Genomic DNA, 16,634 nt, shown 5'->3' on the forward strand with positions numbered 1-16,634 from the left:
GGTGGCTAAAAACCGCGATTTGGTGACCAAGTGGTGGGGCCCGATAGAGAAGGAGAGCAATCTGGAGGAAATAAAACGAACAAGCAAGACTAAGGAAGAAACATAGAGCTTCATTTCGGCGGTGAACCTAGGTGGTGCTAAGGTGACAAGATAAAGGCCCCGGAATGAACCAGATGGTGCCACATGGTGGAGATGCATGGCAAAGATCTGCATGAGAAAATTGAAAGATTTAAAACATAGTTTCTGACTATGATGAACAAGTAGAAAATTAAACGACCGACTTGCAGAGGGATTAATGCACCTAAAGGATTTTTTTTGCCTGATATATAAGTTTTATATATCGTTGGAAAGCTCTGGATCGAAGGAATTTGATTTTGTAGTCAAGTGTAACCCATGACAAGTACTTTTGGGGCAGTTACCTTAGGATCTCATATTGGATTTTTCAGTCAGAAAGATTGGATGTTCTACAGACCAAGTTGTGTGAAGAAGTTATTGCTGAAAGATAAGATAGTTGCTATTGTCAGAGAATGAAATCTAATTTGGTCCTCCCTGCCTTCTTATTCGGGGGTCTTCTCATTTTGTAAGGGTTCCAGATTTTTGTGAGCAAGGCTCTTGAATCTTGGTTTCCAATTCTGAGCTTTTTGCCAAATTTGTAATACAATGTTCCTTTTTAAGCAATAGAGTATCTTCTTGCTGTAATGTTTTCTGTTGTAGGTCACATATATGTAAGACATATATATAGTTAATTGGATTGTCTCTAGGCCTTTTCTTATTTGCAATGAATCAAGTATTCAAGGGAGTTTGGGTTTGTCCTCTCAAACTGGGAGTGTAATGGTTGTTCTTAGATACTTTTCAAGGAAGAGTTTAAATTCTATGAGCAATCATTTTGGATTTAGGATAATTTTTGGATATGTATGATCCTGAATTTGAGTTTAGAATGTATTAATGTCAGGCATTGATACATGGATATCTTTCTTAATAAATTGGTTTTGTAATAGAGGTTTTCATTTTCAGTTTGATGTATGACTCCATGCTCTTGGATAAGGTACTGGTCTTGCATATTCTGGGGATTCTCAGAGATTTTAAAATATCAAGTATCCATTTTCTTTTATGTTTGTAGTTTTAGATGTTCCATCTATCTCATGCTCCAATCTTGTTGAGATGTCAATGTAGATCTAGCCCATCTGTAGTAACCTCCTTGTTGTTGAGCCCAGTGAGATTTATCTGCTTTTGTTGATGCCATATGTCTGCCATTGGTTGTATTTTATGCATCAAAGGTTGTCCCCCCCAGGTCTTGTAGAGCCTGAAGTGTAGGAGGATAATTAGGATCCTATGTTATGTTGTCCAAGCCCTAAAGCTTTTCATTGATTGAGATTGGCTATTTCATAGATAGATTGCAAGTGAACTTGGGTGTCTTTTTTGAGACCAACAAAATGGTGACTTTGCTAGGGAGAGAGATGTAAAATTTTGTCAAGTCAAATCCATGAGTCTGGCCAAATTCATTTGGGGAAAATTCTTAGAAGTTTACAGGTTTGAAAGTTGTTTTCAGATTTGAAAGTATATATCCTGGAGGGTTTTGTTGCTAAAAAAAAAAAAAAAGTAGTATGTGACTCTATTGTGTGAGACCTTGAAATCTGAAGTTGTTTCAGAGTGAAGATCAGTGGTTGAAATTTTATTCCTCTCTAGGGAGGTGGCGTCTCTATATGAACGAACCTGAGGTTTGGAGGTTTTCTTCAAATTTTTAGTCAGAAGTGAAGTGAACATCAACAACAACTATTGTTAGACTATTCGGGTATTTACTTGATTAATTAAACATTCTTTGTTTAATTATTTAAGTTCCCTTTATCTCTATTACACTTAAGCTAACTTTAGGTGCATATAATTAATTGTTTTAATTAATTATTATGTGCAAACCTAGGTTTTCCCTTTTTAGGGTTTCTTGACCTATTAAAGGTTGAGTTCTTTCTTTTCATTGTAAGAATCACATTACATATTTTTGTGAATATTGAGCTCTCTTTTTGAGCATATTCTCTATGTTTTGTATGTTCTTCAGATTTTGCTTCATTGCTTCTCCTTGTAACAGGTTATTCGGCTTGCAGAAGATCTTCAGGCTCCTGTGGTGTTGTATTTTCTCAACTCCTATATGGTATCAGAGCGTAGATCTGCAGCTACCTATTCTTGTTTTGAGATTTTTGGCTTTAGAAGCAGATCTGGGGTTTCAGGAATTTTTTTTTTTTTTTGTGTACCTAGGGTTTGAGGCTTTTTTCTAAGTACTTTGGGCCTAAACGGACCACACCATTATGCTCAGAAGGCCCGAAAACCCCTATGGTCATATAAAATTCGACCTATTTTGGTTCCTGAGCCTCTGGGAGCAATTTTTTTTTCAGATCTAGGTCGTATGGCCCTGGCACGCAGATCAAGAAAAAAAAATTCAAAAAATAAAAGTTTGCCTTTTTACGGCATGCAGGCCGAAATTTGTTTTTAAAAAAAAAAAAAAGGTGAAAAAAAAAAAAAGGGAGATTTGTTTCTTTTTAAGAAAAAAAAATTTTTTTGGGAAAGTTTTTTTTGGGGTTTGGGGGTACCGTAGGGTACCGGACTGACAGGCCTGTCAGACCTGTTAGTCCGGCCTCTGGCCTCCGGCCGCCGCTGCTGTTTCTCCAGCCGCCACCGGCTCTGTCTCCAGTCCCCGCTGGCCACTGCATTTCCTCTGGCTCCCGCCCCGTTCCGGCTCCGGCGACTTTCCTCTGGCTCCGACTCCGTGCTCTCCTGCCGGCGTGTCTCTCCGGCGCCGCTCCCGGCGCTCCGATCGCCGCTCCCACCCCACCGGCAAGCCACCACCGCCCGAGCAGCGCCGCTTCCATCGGGTCATGCCACCTCTGCTTAGCCTGAGCGCCGCTCTGCTTTTGCAACACCTCCGCCCGGCCTGAGCGCCACCTCCGCTCGGCCCGAGCGCCACCTCCGCCCAGAGCACCACCAGCCCCTCCTCTCTAGTCTTTTTGAGAGGGGGTTGGTTTTTTGGGCCTAGATTGTGCCTCCGGAGTCGGATTTTGGCGAACTAATAGGCGTTGGAAAGGTGATTCCGAGCCGGACCTCGTGGTAGTAGATTTTTTTCCTGGATCTGCTGTTTGACTATGTTTTTCACCAGTCAAAGTTGGGCTTCTTTTTTGCACTTCCAGGGCCCTAGAATGGGCAAACGGAGTCATTTTTTTTAGAACGAATAGGCATCGGAAAGCTGGTTTCAAGGCCGACCTCATGGTGTTGGTAATTTATTCCAATTTTGCTGTTTGACTGTGTTTTTTTACAATCAAATTGAGGTCTCTTTTTTGCACTCCGGGAGACGTAGAATGAGCATCTGACCTCCGTTTTTCGAAAACTTTATATTTTCGGAAAGCATGTTCTGTGTACTTTCCAGAAATATGATTTTTTTTCCAGATTCTGGTCCATGCATATTTAATTCATTTTTTTGCTTTTAAGCACTCTGGTGGATATCGTGGTTGTTTCAGGTCCTGGGATCTCTTTTCTGAGTAGGGTGTCTCTGTTTTGATTCTCGTTTCTATTTCTAGTCTTCTTATCATTGTAGCTTGTAATTATGCAAACACACTGAGATAAAGTGCCATCATGCATTATTTACTTGGAATCTTGCATATCTTGTGTCTAGTTGTACATGCACTGTTGATCAAGTGCCATGAGGGGGTTGATGTTTGCCTTTGTTTGCCATCTTCCTTTGTCAAGTGAGTGTTCCTTCCACGACATTCACCTCATGATGATGTGTCTCAGCACCTTTGATGTTCTTGGTTCTTCGTCATGTAGTTGTTTTTGGCTGTCATTTTCAGTGTTCCTGTCCCTCTCCCACTTCCGCATTATGGGGAGGTTTATCCTGTTGGTTCTAATGCTTCCATGGTTCGATTGATCAGCTCTTCAGGCTTTGGTTTCTCATGCCATCTGTATCTTCGATTTCAGTTGTTTTTCCTTATTTTCCTCCTGATTCGAGTAGTGTCATTTGAGGGCACTCATGCAGATTACAGTCTTCTCTACCTGGTCATGTTCTAGTTCAGTGGATGTTCTTCAGATCAGCAGTTATTCTTCAACAGAGTTTGCAGGGTCTTCATGCTTAAGTGATATTTTTTCCATCTCTTTTTGGAGTAGAGTTTTGTTCCCACGTGGTTTTCTCTATTTCTCTAGTTCATAGAGATTTCATTGTATTTGGGTACCTGATAAGGCCTTGTTGCCGGGACCCATCTTTATTGCTTTCAGTAGTTGTTCTAGGTTTTAGCTTCTCCCTAAGTCTAGCTTAAGGGGGGGTGTTAGAGTATTCGGGTATTTACTTGATTAATTAAACATTCTTTGTTTAATTATTTAAGTTCCCTTTATCTCTATTACACTTAAGCTAACTTTAGGTGCATATAATTAATTGTTTTAATTAATTATTATGTGCAAACCTAGGTTTTCCCTTTTTAGGGTTTCTTGACCTATTAAAGGTTGAGTTCTTTCTTTTCATTGTAAGAATCACATTACATATTTTTGTGAATATTGAGCTCTCTCTTTTTGAGCATATTCTCTGTGTTTTGTATGTTCTTCAGATTTTGCTTCATTGCTTCTCCTTGTAACAGGTTATTCGGCTTGCAGATGATCTTCAAGCTCCTGTGGTGTTGTATTTTCTCAACTCCTATAACTATACCCAGGTATTTCCCATTCATGAGATAAATTTTGTTCCTTATAAGGTGAAGCAAGTCACCAGGAAAAGGAGTATTGGTTCTAAGGTTACATACTTCTTGTTTTGAGAATTTTCAATCAGAAATATGGTGAGAAGTATGTCTAGTTATGAAGTTTATGACTACATATGTTTTGAAAAGAGGATAAAATAGTAGGATGCATTGTCATGGTAATGGTTCAATAGATGTTTCAAATTTGATGGAACTAGATGTGGTTCCTAGATATGAATTTTTTTTGTCAAATTTGAACAACATTGATAGGGAGATTGAAATACATCTTCAAAAGATCCAAGATAAGTGCATCTTGTTTTTAAGAAGGAAAGTAGTGACGAGAAAGGTTGAATCATCATATGTTTTTTATAAAAGATTTATTGCTGCATTAAATGAGCTTCCAGTTGATGTTAGACCCTATGAGTCATTTTGGATTGAATTATTTCTAGAGCTTGATGAGCCTGACTCAGATAATTGGTCTACAACCTTGAGGGAAGAAAGTGTTTCTAGTATTAAAGAATGTATTGATGAGATTGAAATGAATAAATCTGAAAAATACACATAGTTTTGAGTACAGTGATGGAGATGAATCCGTAAGTGGATGTACCTCCTATGATGCTGAAGGCGACTCTTGTTCCCAGCATGATAGTGTAGATGTGTATTCAGAGCAAGAAGAAAATTGTGAAAGTACAAGTTATTGTTCAAATAATCTTGAGCTTGTTGAGGTTTCAGATTTGAATAATATAGATCACCTTGTTGTTAAGTTCAATCCACAAAATGTTTGCAACCAAGGTTATAAAACCATGTTGCAACATATAGAAACACTTTATGATCACCATGATAAAGGTCATGATGCAGATGCAAGTTACTATAATGATAAAACAAATGTGCATGAAGACATGACCACTACAGATTTAATGCATGCATCAAATTGGGACAATGTTCACAGCACAGAAGATGAAGCCAAGAAAAATGAAAATGAAGGAGAAGGTTCACTAAGTAGTGAACAAATCTTAGAACTCTTAGCTGCTAAACTTAAGAGGTACATATCTAGAAATGTCCCCAATCTCGCATACCCAATTAGTATATGTTTTGATACTGGTGATGTTCTTGGTGGTGTGAGGTATGATACATATAATGTTTCTTTCCCTACATTTGATTTGAATAATGGACAAGATGAGAATGCATATAAGGTTGATAAATGTAATAATGCGGATTCATTTGTTGATATGAAATCAGAATTTGATATGCATTGTGTTGGTCTTGGTGTCAAAAGGAAAGACAAATCTGAGGTAATTTTTCCCGATTTGCAATTGGTAAATGAACTATTGATTGATGATCATGCATTTTCATGTTTGCAAGAGGCTAATAGGAATTGTGATCAGCAAAATGAAGTGCAGTCATTCTATTTGAGAATGTTTCTTTCTAGTTTGCAAGCCAAGGTTGTATATGAATGTTTTCCTCTTGTGCAAACTAGTGGTCAAGATGTGCCTGATGTTCCTAGCTTTTAGATGGAATTGGGTTATTCTTCTTTTCAATTGGGAAATGATTGTAAGCAATGTGGAAATTATGTGCTATTTGATGATCAAAATTTTTAAGTGGGTTTTGTTTTTCAAAGGTTGAATGATCATGAACATGCTGATTATATTTTATGTGATGAGCTGATTAGAAGTGGAAGTGTGATTGATCAGGCAGATGAAAGTGAAAATTCCAGCTTACCCTTTATTCATGGAAATGAGAATTATGTGTTTGACAGAGGTAAGCATCGATTCCAATTTTTGATGGCCTAGGGACATATGTAAATAAGTTCTATTGTACAGTTGATTTGCTTCAGTTGCGTGGTTTTCAATAAGGAACCCCTATTTTTTGAGAAGAAAAGAACTGTCCTATTTTTTGGGTGGTCTGCTCTACCTGAGATTTTGAATTCTTGTGTTGATCTTGTGATCAACCATCCCTAGTTAGAGCCATTGTTGGAACTCATAAAAATTTGACTTAATTCTTGAGGCCCATTTCAAAGAAGGATAAAATGAAGCTGACATTCTCCTCGCGTGCCTGAGAAGAGGGTTTTAAAAGGCTAGAGAAACCTCCAAGTAAATGTCACTAGGCATAAACATTTATACCACTTTGGTTGTGGGAAGGAAATATTTTGTATTTAAATGAAAAGCCCCACACATATTAAGTGTCAAAGCTTATGGGCTTTTGGAAAGAGGTGGCTCATGGCCCAGTGGATCCTGCATGCGCATACATCTCAAGGCATCCAAAATACTGGGACAGGCTAGTGAGAAGAGGTTAAAAATCGAGTAGATCGGGAAGATTAGTTGGTGATACGAGGAAGATCAACGGTTGTCGCTAAACCACAACGGGAAGTTGTTCGTTAGAGTATCCATCATGATCAGGGGACAAGGCGGGCCCAGGTCTAGTAGAAGGTTAGGCCTAAAGTGATGTGGCGGTTAAGGTGGCACCCAGTTGGATCCAAAGGTGAACCAGAGGCTGACACGTGGTAGGCCCAATAGAAGGGGTGAGCGGAAAAAACCAATTTGAGACCTCGCGACTTAAACCCACTCTCGAGCTTGCTAGCATAAAATACTAAGACACAAAAGACTCGAAACCACATGAGCAAGCAGATCCAAAGTGATCCAATGGTGGTTGCTAGGTCGTGATGGAAAAGTGCCTGAAATGTTATCCCTCATGACCCTGCGACAAACAAAGAGCTCCATTCTGGTAGTGAGTCCAGGTTGTGGTGAGGTGGCATTGAAGTGGTGGACACGTGGTGACAACGTAGCATAGGATGTAGCCGCTCAGAGGGACTAAGGATTGAGCAGGTTGAGAAAGATCCAACGGTCGATCGAGTTGATCGGATGGTGGTCGCTATACTGTGATCAGAAGACATGCGATGTTTATTCACCGTGACTGGGTGACTGAGTGCTGGGGCCCACTAAGAGAGCAGATCAAAGTTGATCGGATGCTCATGGTTCATTTTGGCCATGAGTCTAGGCCGTGCTGAGGCGGCAGAATTGGGACCCCGAACCCAATCAGGGAATTCCACGTGGTAGAGCGTAAAAGAAGAATAAGGTGGGCTTAGTGCGAATCGGGATGTGCCACGCTCAGGGAAAGAATAAAGGCCAGGCAAGTCAGGGCAGATCGACAGTGATCTAAGGAAGATCTTTGGTTGTTGCCAAGTTGCAACAAAAAGTTGCTAGGTGGCTAAAACCTACAACTTGGCGACCAAGTGGTGGGGCCCAATAGAGAAGGAGAGCAATTTGGAGGAAATAAAAGGAACAAGCAAGACCAAGGAAGAAACAAAGAGCTTCATTCCGACTGTGAACCTAGGCGGTGCTGAGGTGGCACGATAAAGGCCCTGGAATGAACCAGATGGTGCCATGTGGCGGAGATGCATGACAAAGAATTGCGCGGGAAAATTCAAAGATTTAAAATATAGTTTCTGACTATGGTGAACATGTAGAAAATTAAATGATCGACCTATAGAGGGATTAATGCGCCTAAGGGATTTTTTTTGCCCGATATATAAATGTTATATATTGTTGGAAAGCTATTGATCCGAGGAATCTGATTCTGCAATCAAGTGTAACCCACGACAAGTATTTTTGGGGCAGTTACCTCAGGATCTCAAATTGGATTTTTCAGTCAGAAAGATTAGATTTTCTATAGGCCGAGTTGTGTGAAGCAGTTATTGCTGAAAGATAGGGTAGTTGCTATTGTCAAAGAATGAAATCTGATTTGGTCATCCCTACCTTCTTATTCAGGGGTCTTCTCATTTTGTAAGGGTTCCAGATTTTTGTGAGCAAGGCTCTTGAATCTTCGGTTTCCAATTCTGGGATTTTTGCCAAAATTTGTAATACAATGTTCCTTTTCAAGGAATAGAGTATCTTCTTGCTGTAAATGTTTTCTGTTGCAGGTCACATATATGTAAGGCATATATATAGTTTATTGGATTGTCTCTAGGCTTTTTCTTATTTTCAATGAATCCAGTCTTCAAGGGAGTTTGGGTTTGTCCTCTCAAAGTGGGAGTGTAATGGTTGTTCTTAGGTACTTTTCAAGGAAGAGTTTAAATTCTATGAGTAATCATTTTGGGTTCAGGATAATGTTTGGATATGTATGATCCTCTATTGGAGTTTAAGAATATATTAATGTCAGGCATTAATACAGGAATATCTTTATTTCAATAAATTGGATTTGCAATAGAGTTTTTTTTTCATTTTCATTTTGATATATGACTACATGCCCTTGGGTAAAGCACTGGCCTTGCAGATTCTGGGGATTCTCAAAGATTTTAAAATATAAAATATCCTTTTAGTTTTATGTTTGTAGTTTTAGTTTGTTTCATCTATTTCATGCTCCAATCTTGTTGAGATGTCAATGTAGATCTAGCCCATCTACAGTAACCTCCTTGTTGTTGAGCCCTATGAGATTTTTCTTCTTTTTTTGATGCCATAAGTTTGTAACTAGTTGTACTTTGTGCATCAAAGGGTGTCCCCTCCTAGGTCTTGCAGAACCTGAAGTGTAGGAGGATCATTAGGATCCTATGTTATGTTGTCCAAGCCTTGAAGCTTTTAATTGATTGAGATTGGCTATTTCATAGATAGATTGCAGGTAAACTTGGGTGTCTTTTTTGAGACCAACAAAATTGTGACTCTGCTGGGGTGTTTTGGAGAGTGAAGCTCATTGAAGATTTAAAAGAGGAAGACGTGATATGTTTTTGGGTGGTCTGCTCTGCCATAGATTCTGAAATTCTTGTGTTGATCTTGTAATCAACCATCCCTAGTTAGAGCCACTGTTGGAACTCATAAAAAATTGAATTAATTGTTGAGGCCTATTTCAAAGAAGGGTAAAATGAAGCCAACATTCTCCTCGCATGCCTGAGAAGAGGGTTTTAAAAGGCCAGAGAAACCTCCAAGTAAATGTCGCTAGGCATAAACATTTATCTCCATTGGTTGTGGGAAGGAAATATTTTGTATTTAAATGCATAACCCCACGCATATTAAGTGTCAAATCTTATGGGCTTTTGGCAAGAGGTGGCTCGTGGCCTAGTGGACCCCGCTTGTGCATGCATCTCAAGGCATTTGAAATTTTGGGATAGGCTAGCGAGAAGAGATTAAAAATCAAGCAGATCAGGAAGATCGGGCAGTGATCCGAGGAAGATCAACGACTGTTGCTAAACCGCGATGGGAAGCTGCTTGTTAGAGTATCCATCCTGACTAGGCAACAATGCAAGCCCAGGTCTAGTAGAAGGTCAGGCCTAAAGTGATGTGGCAATTAAGGTGGCACCCAGTTGGATCCAAAGGTGAACCAGAGGTTGACACTTGGTAGGCCCGATAGAAGGGGTGAGCGGCAAAAACCAACTCGAGACCTCGCGACTTAAACCCAGTTTCTAGCTCCCTAGCATAAAATGCTAACACCCAAAAGACTCGAGACCTCGTGAGCGAGCAGATCCGAAGTGATCCAATGGTGGTCACTAGGTCACGATGGAAAAATGCCCAAAATGTTATCCCTCGCAACCCCGCGACAAACAAAGAGCTCAATTTCGATGGTGAGTCTAGGCCATGGTGAGGTGGCAGACAAGTGGCAAACACATGGTGACAATGTGGAATATGATGTATCTGGTTAGAGGGACTAAGGATCAAGCAGATTGAGAAAGATCCAACAATCGGCCGAGTTGATCGGACGGTGGTCGCTATACCGCGATCGGAAGACGTGTGATGTTTATTCGCTGTGACTTGGCAACCGAGTACTGGGGCCCGCTAAGAGAGTAGATCAAAGTTGATCGGACGGTCATGGGTTCATTTTGGTCATGATTCCAGGTCATGCTGAGCTACCAGGACTGGGACCCTGGAGCCAATAAGAGGATGTCACATGGTGGAGCATAGAAGAAGAACTAAGGTGGGCTTAGTGCGAATTAGGATGTGCCATGTGTCGGGCCTATCAGAAGAAAGAGTGATAGAGGGAGCCACTTAGGCAAAGTAAAGGTCAGGCAAGTCAGGGCAGATCGGTAGTGATCTGAGGAAGATCTATGGCTGTCACCAAGTCAAAACAAAAAGTTGCTCGGTGGCTAAAAGCCGCAACTTGGAGACCAAGCAGTGGGGCCCGATAGAGAAGGAAAAAAATCCAAAGGAAATAAAAAGAACAAGAAAGAACAAGGAAGAAACAAATAGGTTCATTCCGGTAGTGAACCTAGGCAGTGCTGAGGTGGCAGGATAAAGGCCCTGGAATGAACCAGATGGTGCCATGTGGCAAAGATGCATGGCAGAGATCTGCGTGGGAAAATTTAAAATTTTAAAATATAGTGTCTGACTGTGGTGAACAAGTAGAAAATTAAATGACCGACCTGTAGAGGGATTAATGCACCTAAGGGATTATTTTTTGCTTGATGTATGTGTTATATAACGTTGGAAAGCTCTAGATTCGAGGAATATGATTCTGCAAAAAAGTGTAACCCATAGATAGTATTTTTGGGGCAGTTAGCTCAGGATCTCATATTGGATTTTTCAGTCAGAAAGATTGGATGTTCTGCAAGCCAATTCGTGCGAAGCAGTTATTGCTAAAAGATAGGGTAGTTGCTATTGTCAGAGAATGAAATCTAATTTGGTCCTCCTTGCCTTCTTATTCGGGGTCCTTCTCATTTTGTAAGGATTCCAGATTTTTGTGAGCAAGGCTCCATAATCTCAGTTTCCAATTCTGAGCTTTTTGCCAAATTTGTAATACAATGTTCCTTTTCAAGCAATAGAGTATCTTCTTGCTATAAATGTTTTCTGTTGCAGGTCACATATATGTAAGGCATAGATATAGTTTATTGGATTGTCTCTAGGCCTTTTCTTATTTGCAATGAATCAAGTCTTCAAGGGAGTTTGGGTTTGTCCTCTCAAAGTGGGAGTGTAATGGCTATTCTTAGCTACTTTTCAAGGAAGAGTTTAAATTCTCATGATGTAGTTTCACATATCTAGGAATGACTCTAGCTAGTTTTGCTTGCTTCTTCTTCTTCTTCTTCTTCTTCTTCTTCTTCTTCTTCTTCTTCTTCTTCTTCTTCTTCTTCTTCTTCTTCACCTACTGCATCTTCCACCGGTATAGGAACACTGAGGTCTTTGCTTGTTTCTTTTTTAACCGGTTCCTAGAAGGCTACACCCGATTCATCTCCCACTTGCTTGTTGCACGTTTCCTTAGGCTCCTTAGGGGATTCATCAACCCTAACATTGATGCTCTCAACAATTTTCTGAGTCCTATTGTTGTAGCACTTGAGAGCTTTGCTTTTAGTAGAATATCCCAAAAATATTCCTTCATCACATTTAGCATCAAACTTTCTCAGATGCTCACCTCTCTTGATATAACACTTATTGCCAAATACTTTAAAATAACTCATAGTGGGAGTCTTCTTGATTTAGTACTCATAAGGGGTTTTATCTTTACCTTTCTTAATGAGTACCCAATTCATAGTTTAGACTGTAGTGCTCACTACTTCTCTCCAAAAAGTGTGAGCAACCTTTCCTTGGATTAGCATTGTTCTGGCCACTTCAACTACAGTCTTGTTATTCCTTTTTGCTATACCATTCCATTGTGGTGTCCTTGGGGTAGACAATTACCTCTTTATACCGTTCTCTTCATAGTTCTTGTTGAATTCATCAGAAGTGAATTCACCTCCTTGATCAGTTCTTAGGCATTTTATCCTTTGACCACTTTCCTTCTCTACCAATGCTCTAAAGGTTTTGAACTTTCCAAATGCCTTAGACTTGTCTTTCAAGAATGTGACCCACATCATTCTTGAGCAGTCATCAGTAAGAATCATGAAATACCTATCTCCCTGAATACTTCTAGTTTTAATTAGACCACACAGATCAGTGTGAACACGATCAAGTAAGTTCTCTACTGAAAAAGACTTACCTTTGAAAGTTGAGGAAGACATCTTCCCAATTTGGCATTCTCTGCACAAAGAATTCTTTAGTTTGTTCAGCAAAGGCAATCCTCTTACTGCCTTGATCTTACTGGCTTTTACAATATTGTCAAAGTTTATATGACAAAGTCTCTTATGCCATATCCAACTATCATCAAACTTCATCATTAGACACTCACTAATCTTAGCATTCAACTAAAACAAGTTACCTCTAGTCTTCTTACTGGTGGAAATAAGTTCACCACTCTTTCCAATTATACTATAGACTCCGCCTTTGAACCCCAGAATGAGTCCTTTGTCATTTAGCTGAGCAACACTCAAAAGGTTATGCTTAAGACCTTCTACCTAGTAGACATCATCCACACTGCTCTTTTCATTCAGTAAGATGGATCCTTTACCTTTCACCAAGCATGGTGCATCATTGCCAAACCGGACAACACCTCCATCATATTCTTCCAGAGATAAAAAATTTCTTCGATCACCATTCATGTGGTGAGAACACCCACTATCAATAATCCACTCATTAGAGATGTGAATGTGAGAGACAAGGGATTTCTTGTCAGACACTTCTTCCTTTACAGCTACAAACACTATGTCCTCATTCTCTCCATCCTCAAATTCTTCATCAGTAACACCTTCATCCACTACAACAAGACAATTTCTCCTACCTCCTCCTTTATACTTTCTAAACCTCTCCAGTTTATCCTTATTGTCATTGTTAGGACAGTTAACAACTATATGTCCTATCTTATTGCAGGAAAAAAATCTTAAAGGAAGCTTACCTCTATATCTTCCAGTGCCTTTTGGAATTATCTTGGCAAGAAGAGCTTCAAACTCCATCAAAATCTCTTCATCATCCATATTTCTGCATTGCCTGGATTCATAACTGGTACTTCTTTTCCTTTTTTGGCTAGTGCAGCAAATGCTCTAAAGGTTGACTCAGTCTTTTGAACACTGCCATCATAGCTATTCAACTCATATGCAGTCAACTTTGCAATGATAGAGTCTAAGGATAACTTGGTTTTGTCGATAGACCTTAGCTCTTGAATAGCAGGAACTCTGATTACATAGACCGGTAACAATGATCTTAAAACTTTACTAACAACGATGGCATTACCAATTGTTCCACTAGTGCTCTTGATATCTCCAACCACAATCTTGATCCTTATGCCATATTGCTGAATGGTCTCTCCTTCAACCATCCTCATGTCTTCAAATTTTCCTCTAAGGATCTCTTCCTTATCTTTCTTGACATGCACATCACCACCTTAAATGGTTTCCAGAGTGTCACATACATCCTTAGGATTGTCCTTATCTTGTACATCAATGAACTCAATATCGGACAAGGTGCTAATAAGGGCTTCCATGACTTTCCCATTTTCTTGAATCTCTCTTTTCTGATCATCAATTAGAGTGCTAATGGGGATAACATAGACATTCTCAAAATAGCTCTAGTGTTGAGCACCCAAACTCTTGATATAAATCTTCATTCCATCCTTGTATATTTTAAAGTTATCTCTATTGAACTTAGGACCTTACCTCTTCATCATTAAAGAAAGATCTTTTACCTCAAGCGGTTAAGCTTATTTCACTAAGGACCTAGAGTTGCTCTGATACCAATTGATGAATAATGATGAACAAAAAATACCCTAATCGGTACTGAGATGGGGGGGGCTGAATCAGTACATACAAAAACTTCTCAATAACATATCAAGTTAAAACAATGCTAATCGGTTGTCTTCATCATTGAACTTAACCATGGCAATACTAGTTAAATACAATAAGACATCAGATAGCTAAACTAGTAAAACTGAATACTTCAAATAACATTCAACACTTGGTAACTACTTCACCAATATACTCATGCACGTGTTGTATTAGTAATACCATAACCATTAGCTTTGCATGCATATTCACCTAAACAAAGACTGCTCAATCTTCACATGAAAAATGCACAACTTATGACACAAAGTTTTCACGTGGAAACCCAAATGGGAAAAACCACGGTGGGGATTAATACCCACAAGCTTGTTTTTTAACTCTTTTGAAGCTCGCTCTATTATGAGCCTAGTCCAGTTAAAGACTTTACAATAAGGTTCTATTAGGAACTGATCCTATTAAAGATCACCCGATTAAGGGATGGTTATATACCCTGTTAAAGGTTGAAACCCTATTAATGGTTACCTCGCTAGAGGACTTGAAGAACTCAATGATCTTTAGTCACCTGGTTAGAGGATTTGCAATAAGCATGTTAAAGATACCCGGTAAAGTGATTTTCCTACTGTTGAAATGGTTAGAAGACAACAGGTAAAGCTTTGATACGATAACAACACTACAGGCTAAGGCAGATCCTTTTCAGCTCCTCTACTCTGTAATCACACTCTACAGTTTTACACTCACTAGTCTGGAAAGTATCTTATCACTTGGATACAAACACAACATTTGCCAACACAAACAATAACAAACATCATTGACCTTATAGACAACAATTAGGTCAATATCATAAACCCTAAACCCTAAACATTTTAGGTTTACAATTACAAGAGGTCCAATCCTGACCATTTGAACACTTTGCATTGAATAAAACAATGTCAAACATATCACAATTCATTTTGCATCATCCATGCTTCACCACATATGGAAATCAGTAACCCATCATGCTCTCTTCACATACCACTAAGAAGAATGTTAATTCCTAAGGTAGACATTTAATGCAATTGATCTTCACATGCAAGATCCTCAAGGAAATCCTTCACATGCACAAAAATGATGTTGCATCTCGATCTCATCCTTATCTCTTAGCTAGCTCATCACAGAATGTCACTGGTTGCATCTCACAAGCTAGATTGCCAAATTAGAAAGCCTATAGCTGAGACTACCAACTGGTAGTCACACTTAGTGAAACCCTGACACCAGCCCACTTCATCCCATCATACTAGTTCTTCTACACTTATTGACATCAATGACAACATACATTATCATCATACCGGTTCATCATATGACAACACTCTTTCTGTTTCTGAATTAATTGATCAAATTATAAAGGATGGTATTCTAAATAACATATAACATTATTATGTTGATATGGATGGTAAAGAGAAAAAGGAGATAGAGGAATCAATTTTTATATACTAAGAAATATTTACTTGAGATTGAGAAGACAGATTTAAATAATAAATTAGATGCTATGAGATTGTCTACTATTGAGGAAGACAAAGATATAAAAGTTCAAGAATTATTAATTATTTGTGGTGCTATTACTGAAGATGAGATGCAATAGTGTCTACATGATGTAAAGGCCTCCTTACACCTAAGGACAATTCCAAAATGTGAGGATCTGACCCTTCAAGTGATAAAATGACCCTACAAGGAAGGACTCAACATCTTAAGGTTTTGAACTACTCTCCACTACTCAAGCCTAACACCTACTCAAGATGAGTAAATGGCTTCAACTTCTCTAACATGCCTCACCAGTGACTCCTACTCTTAGGGGATTTAGAATTGGTCCATTCATGACCACTAAGGACTGCTCCAAGCATTGGTTTAGGGTTTTGTCTTCAAATCCTTATACCTCCTTTGGAAACCTACCCCCTTGGCTAGTAGCCCTATTCAGTGAGAGAATTGACCGTAATTCCAAAATATTCCACACACTCTTACAAAATACTCACCATTCCAGATACCCTTTTGGGAGTTACACTCATCCCCAAAATGGATTGGCAAGATCTACAACCTAAGGGTCTGAACCCCTTAGACACCTTGAGACCTAACTAAGGTGATTCGACCTAATTTACAAAGCAACCCCCATTACTGATACCCCAACTACAAAACTAAATTTATGAGAATGTGGGGAATGGTGAGTAACCTCTAATTCTAGGGTTGCACACCTAGAATCCACTACTATCAGATTTTATGATGACTATCCTAAATTTGTTTAAGGTAGTCACATAGAGATGCCTACCTAGTTTTACTTCTTTCTCCTCACAACCAAGTCTCCCCTGCAAAAACCCATGAAAATCCTAAAATACATAGGC

This window comes from Cryptomeria japonica, chromosome 4 (assembly GCF_030272615.1).
Source record: "Cryptomeria japonica chromosome 4, Sugi_1.0, whole genome shotgun sequence".
In the NCBI taxonomy this organism is placed as follows: Eukaryota; Viridiplantae; Streptophyta; class Pinopsida; order Cupressales; family Cupressaceae; genus Cryptomeria; species Cryptomeria japonica.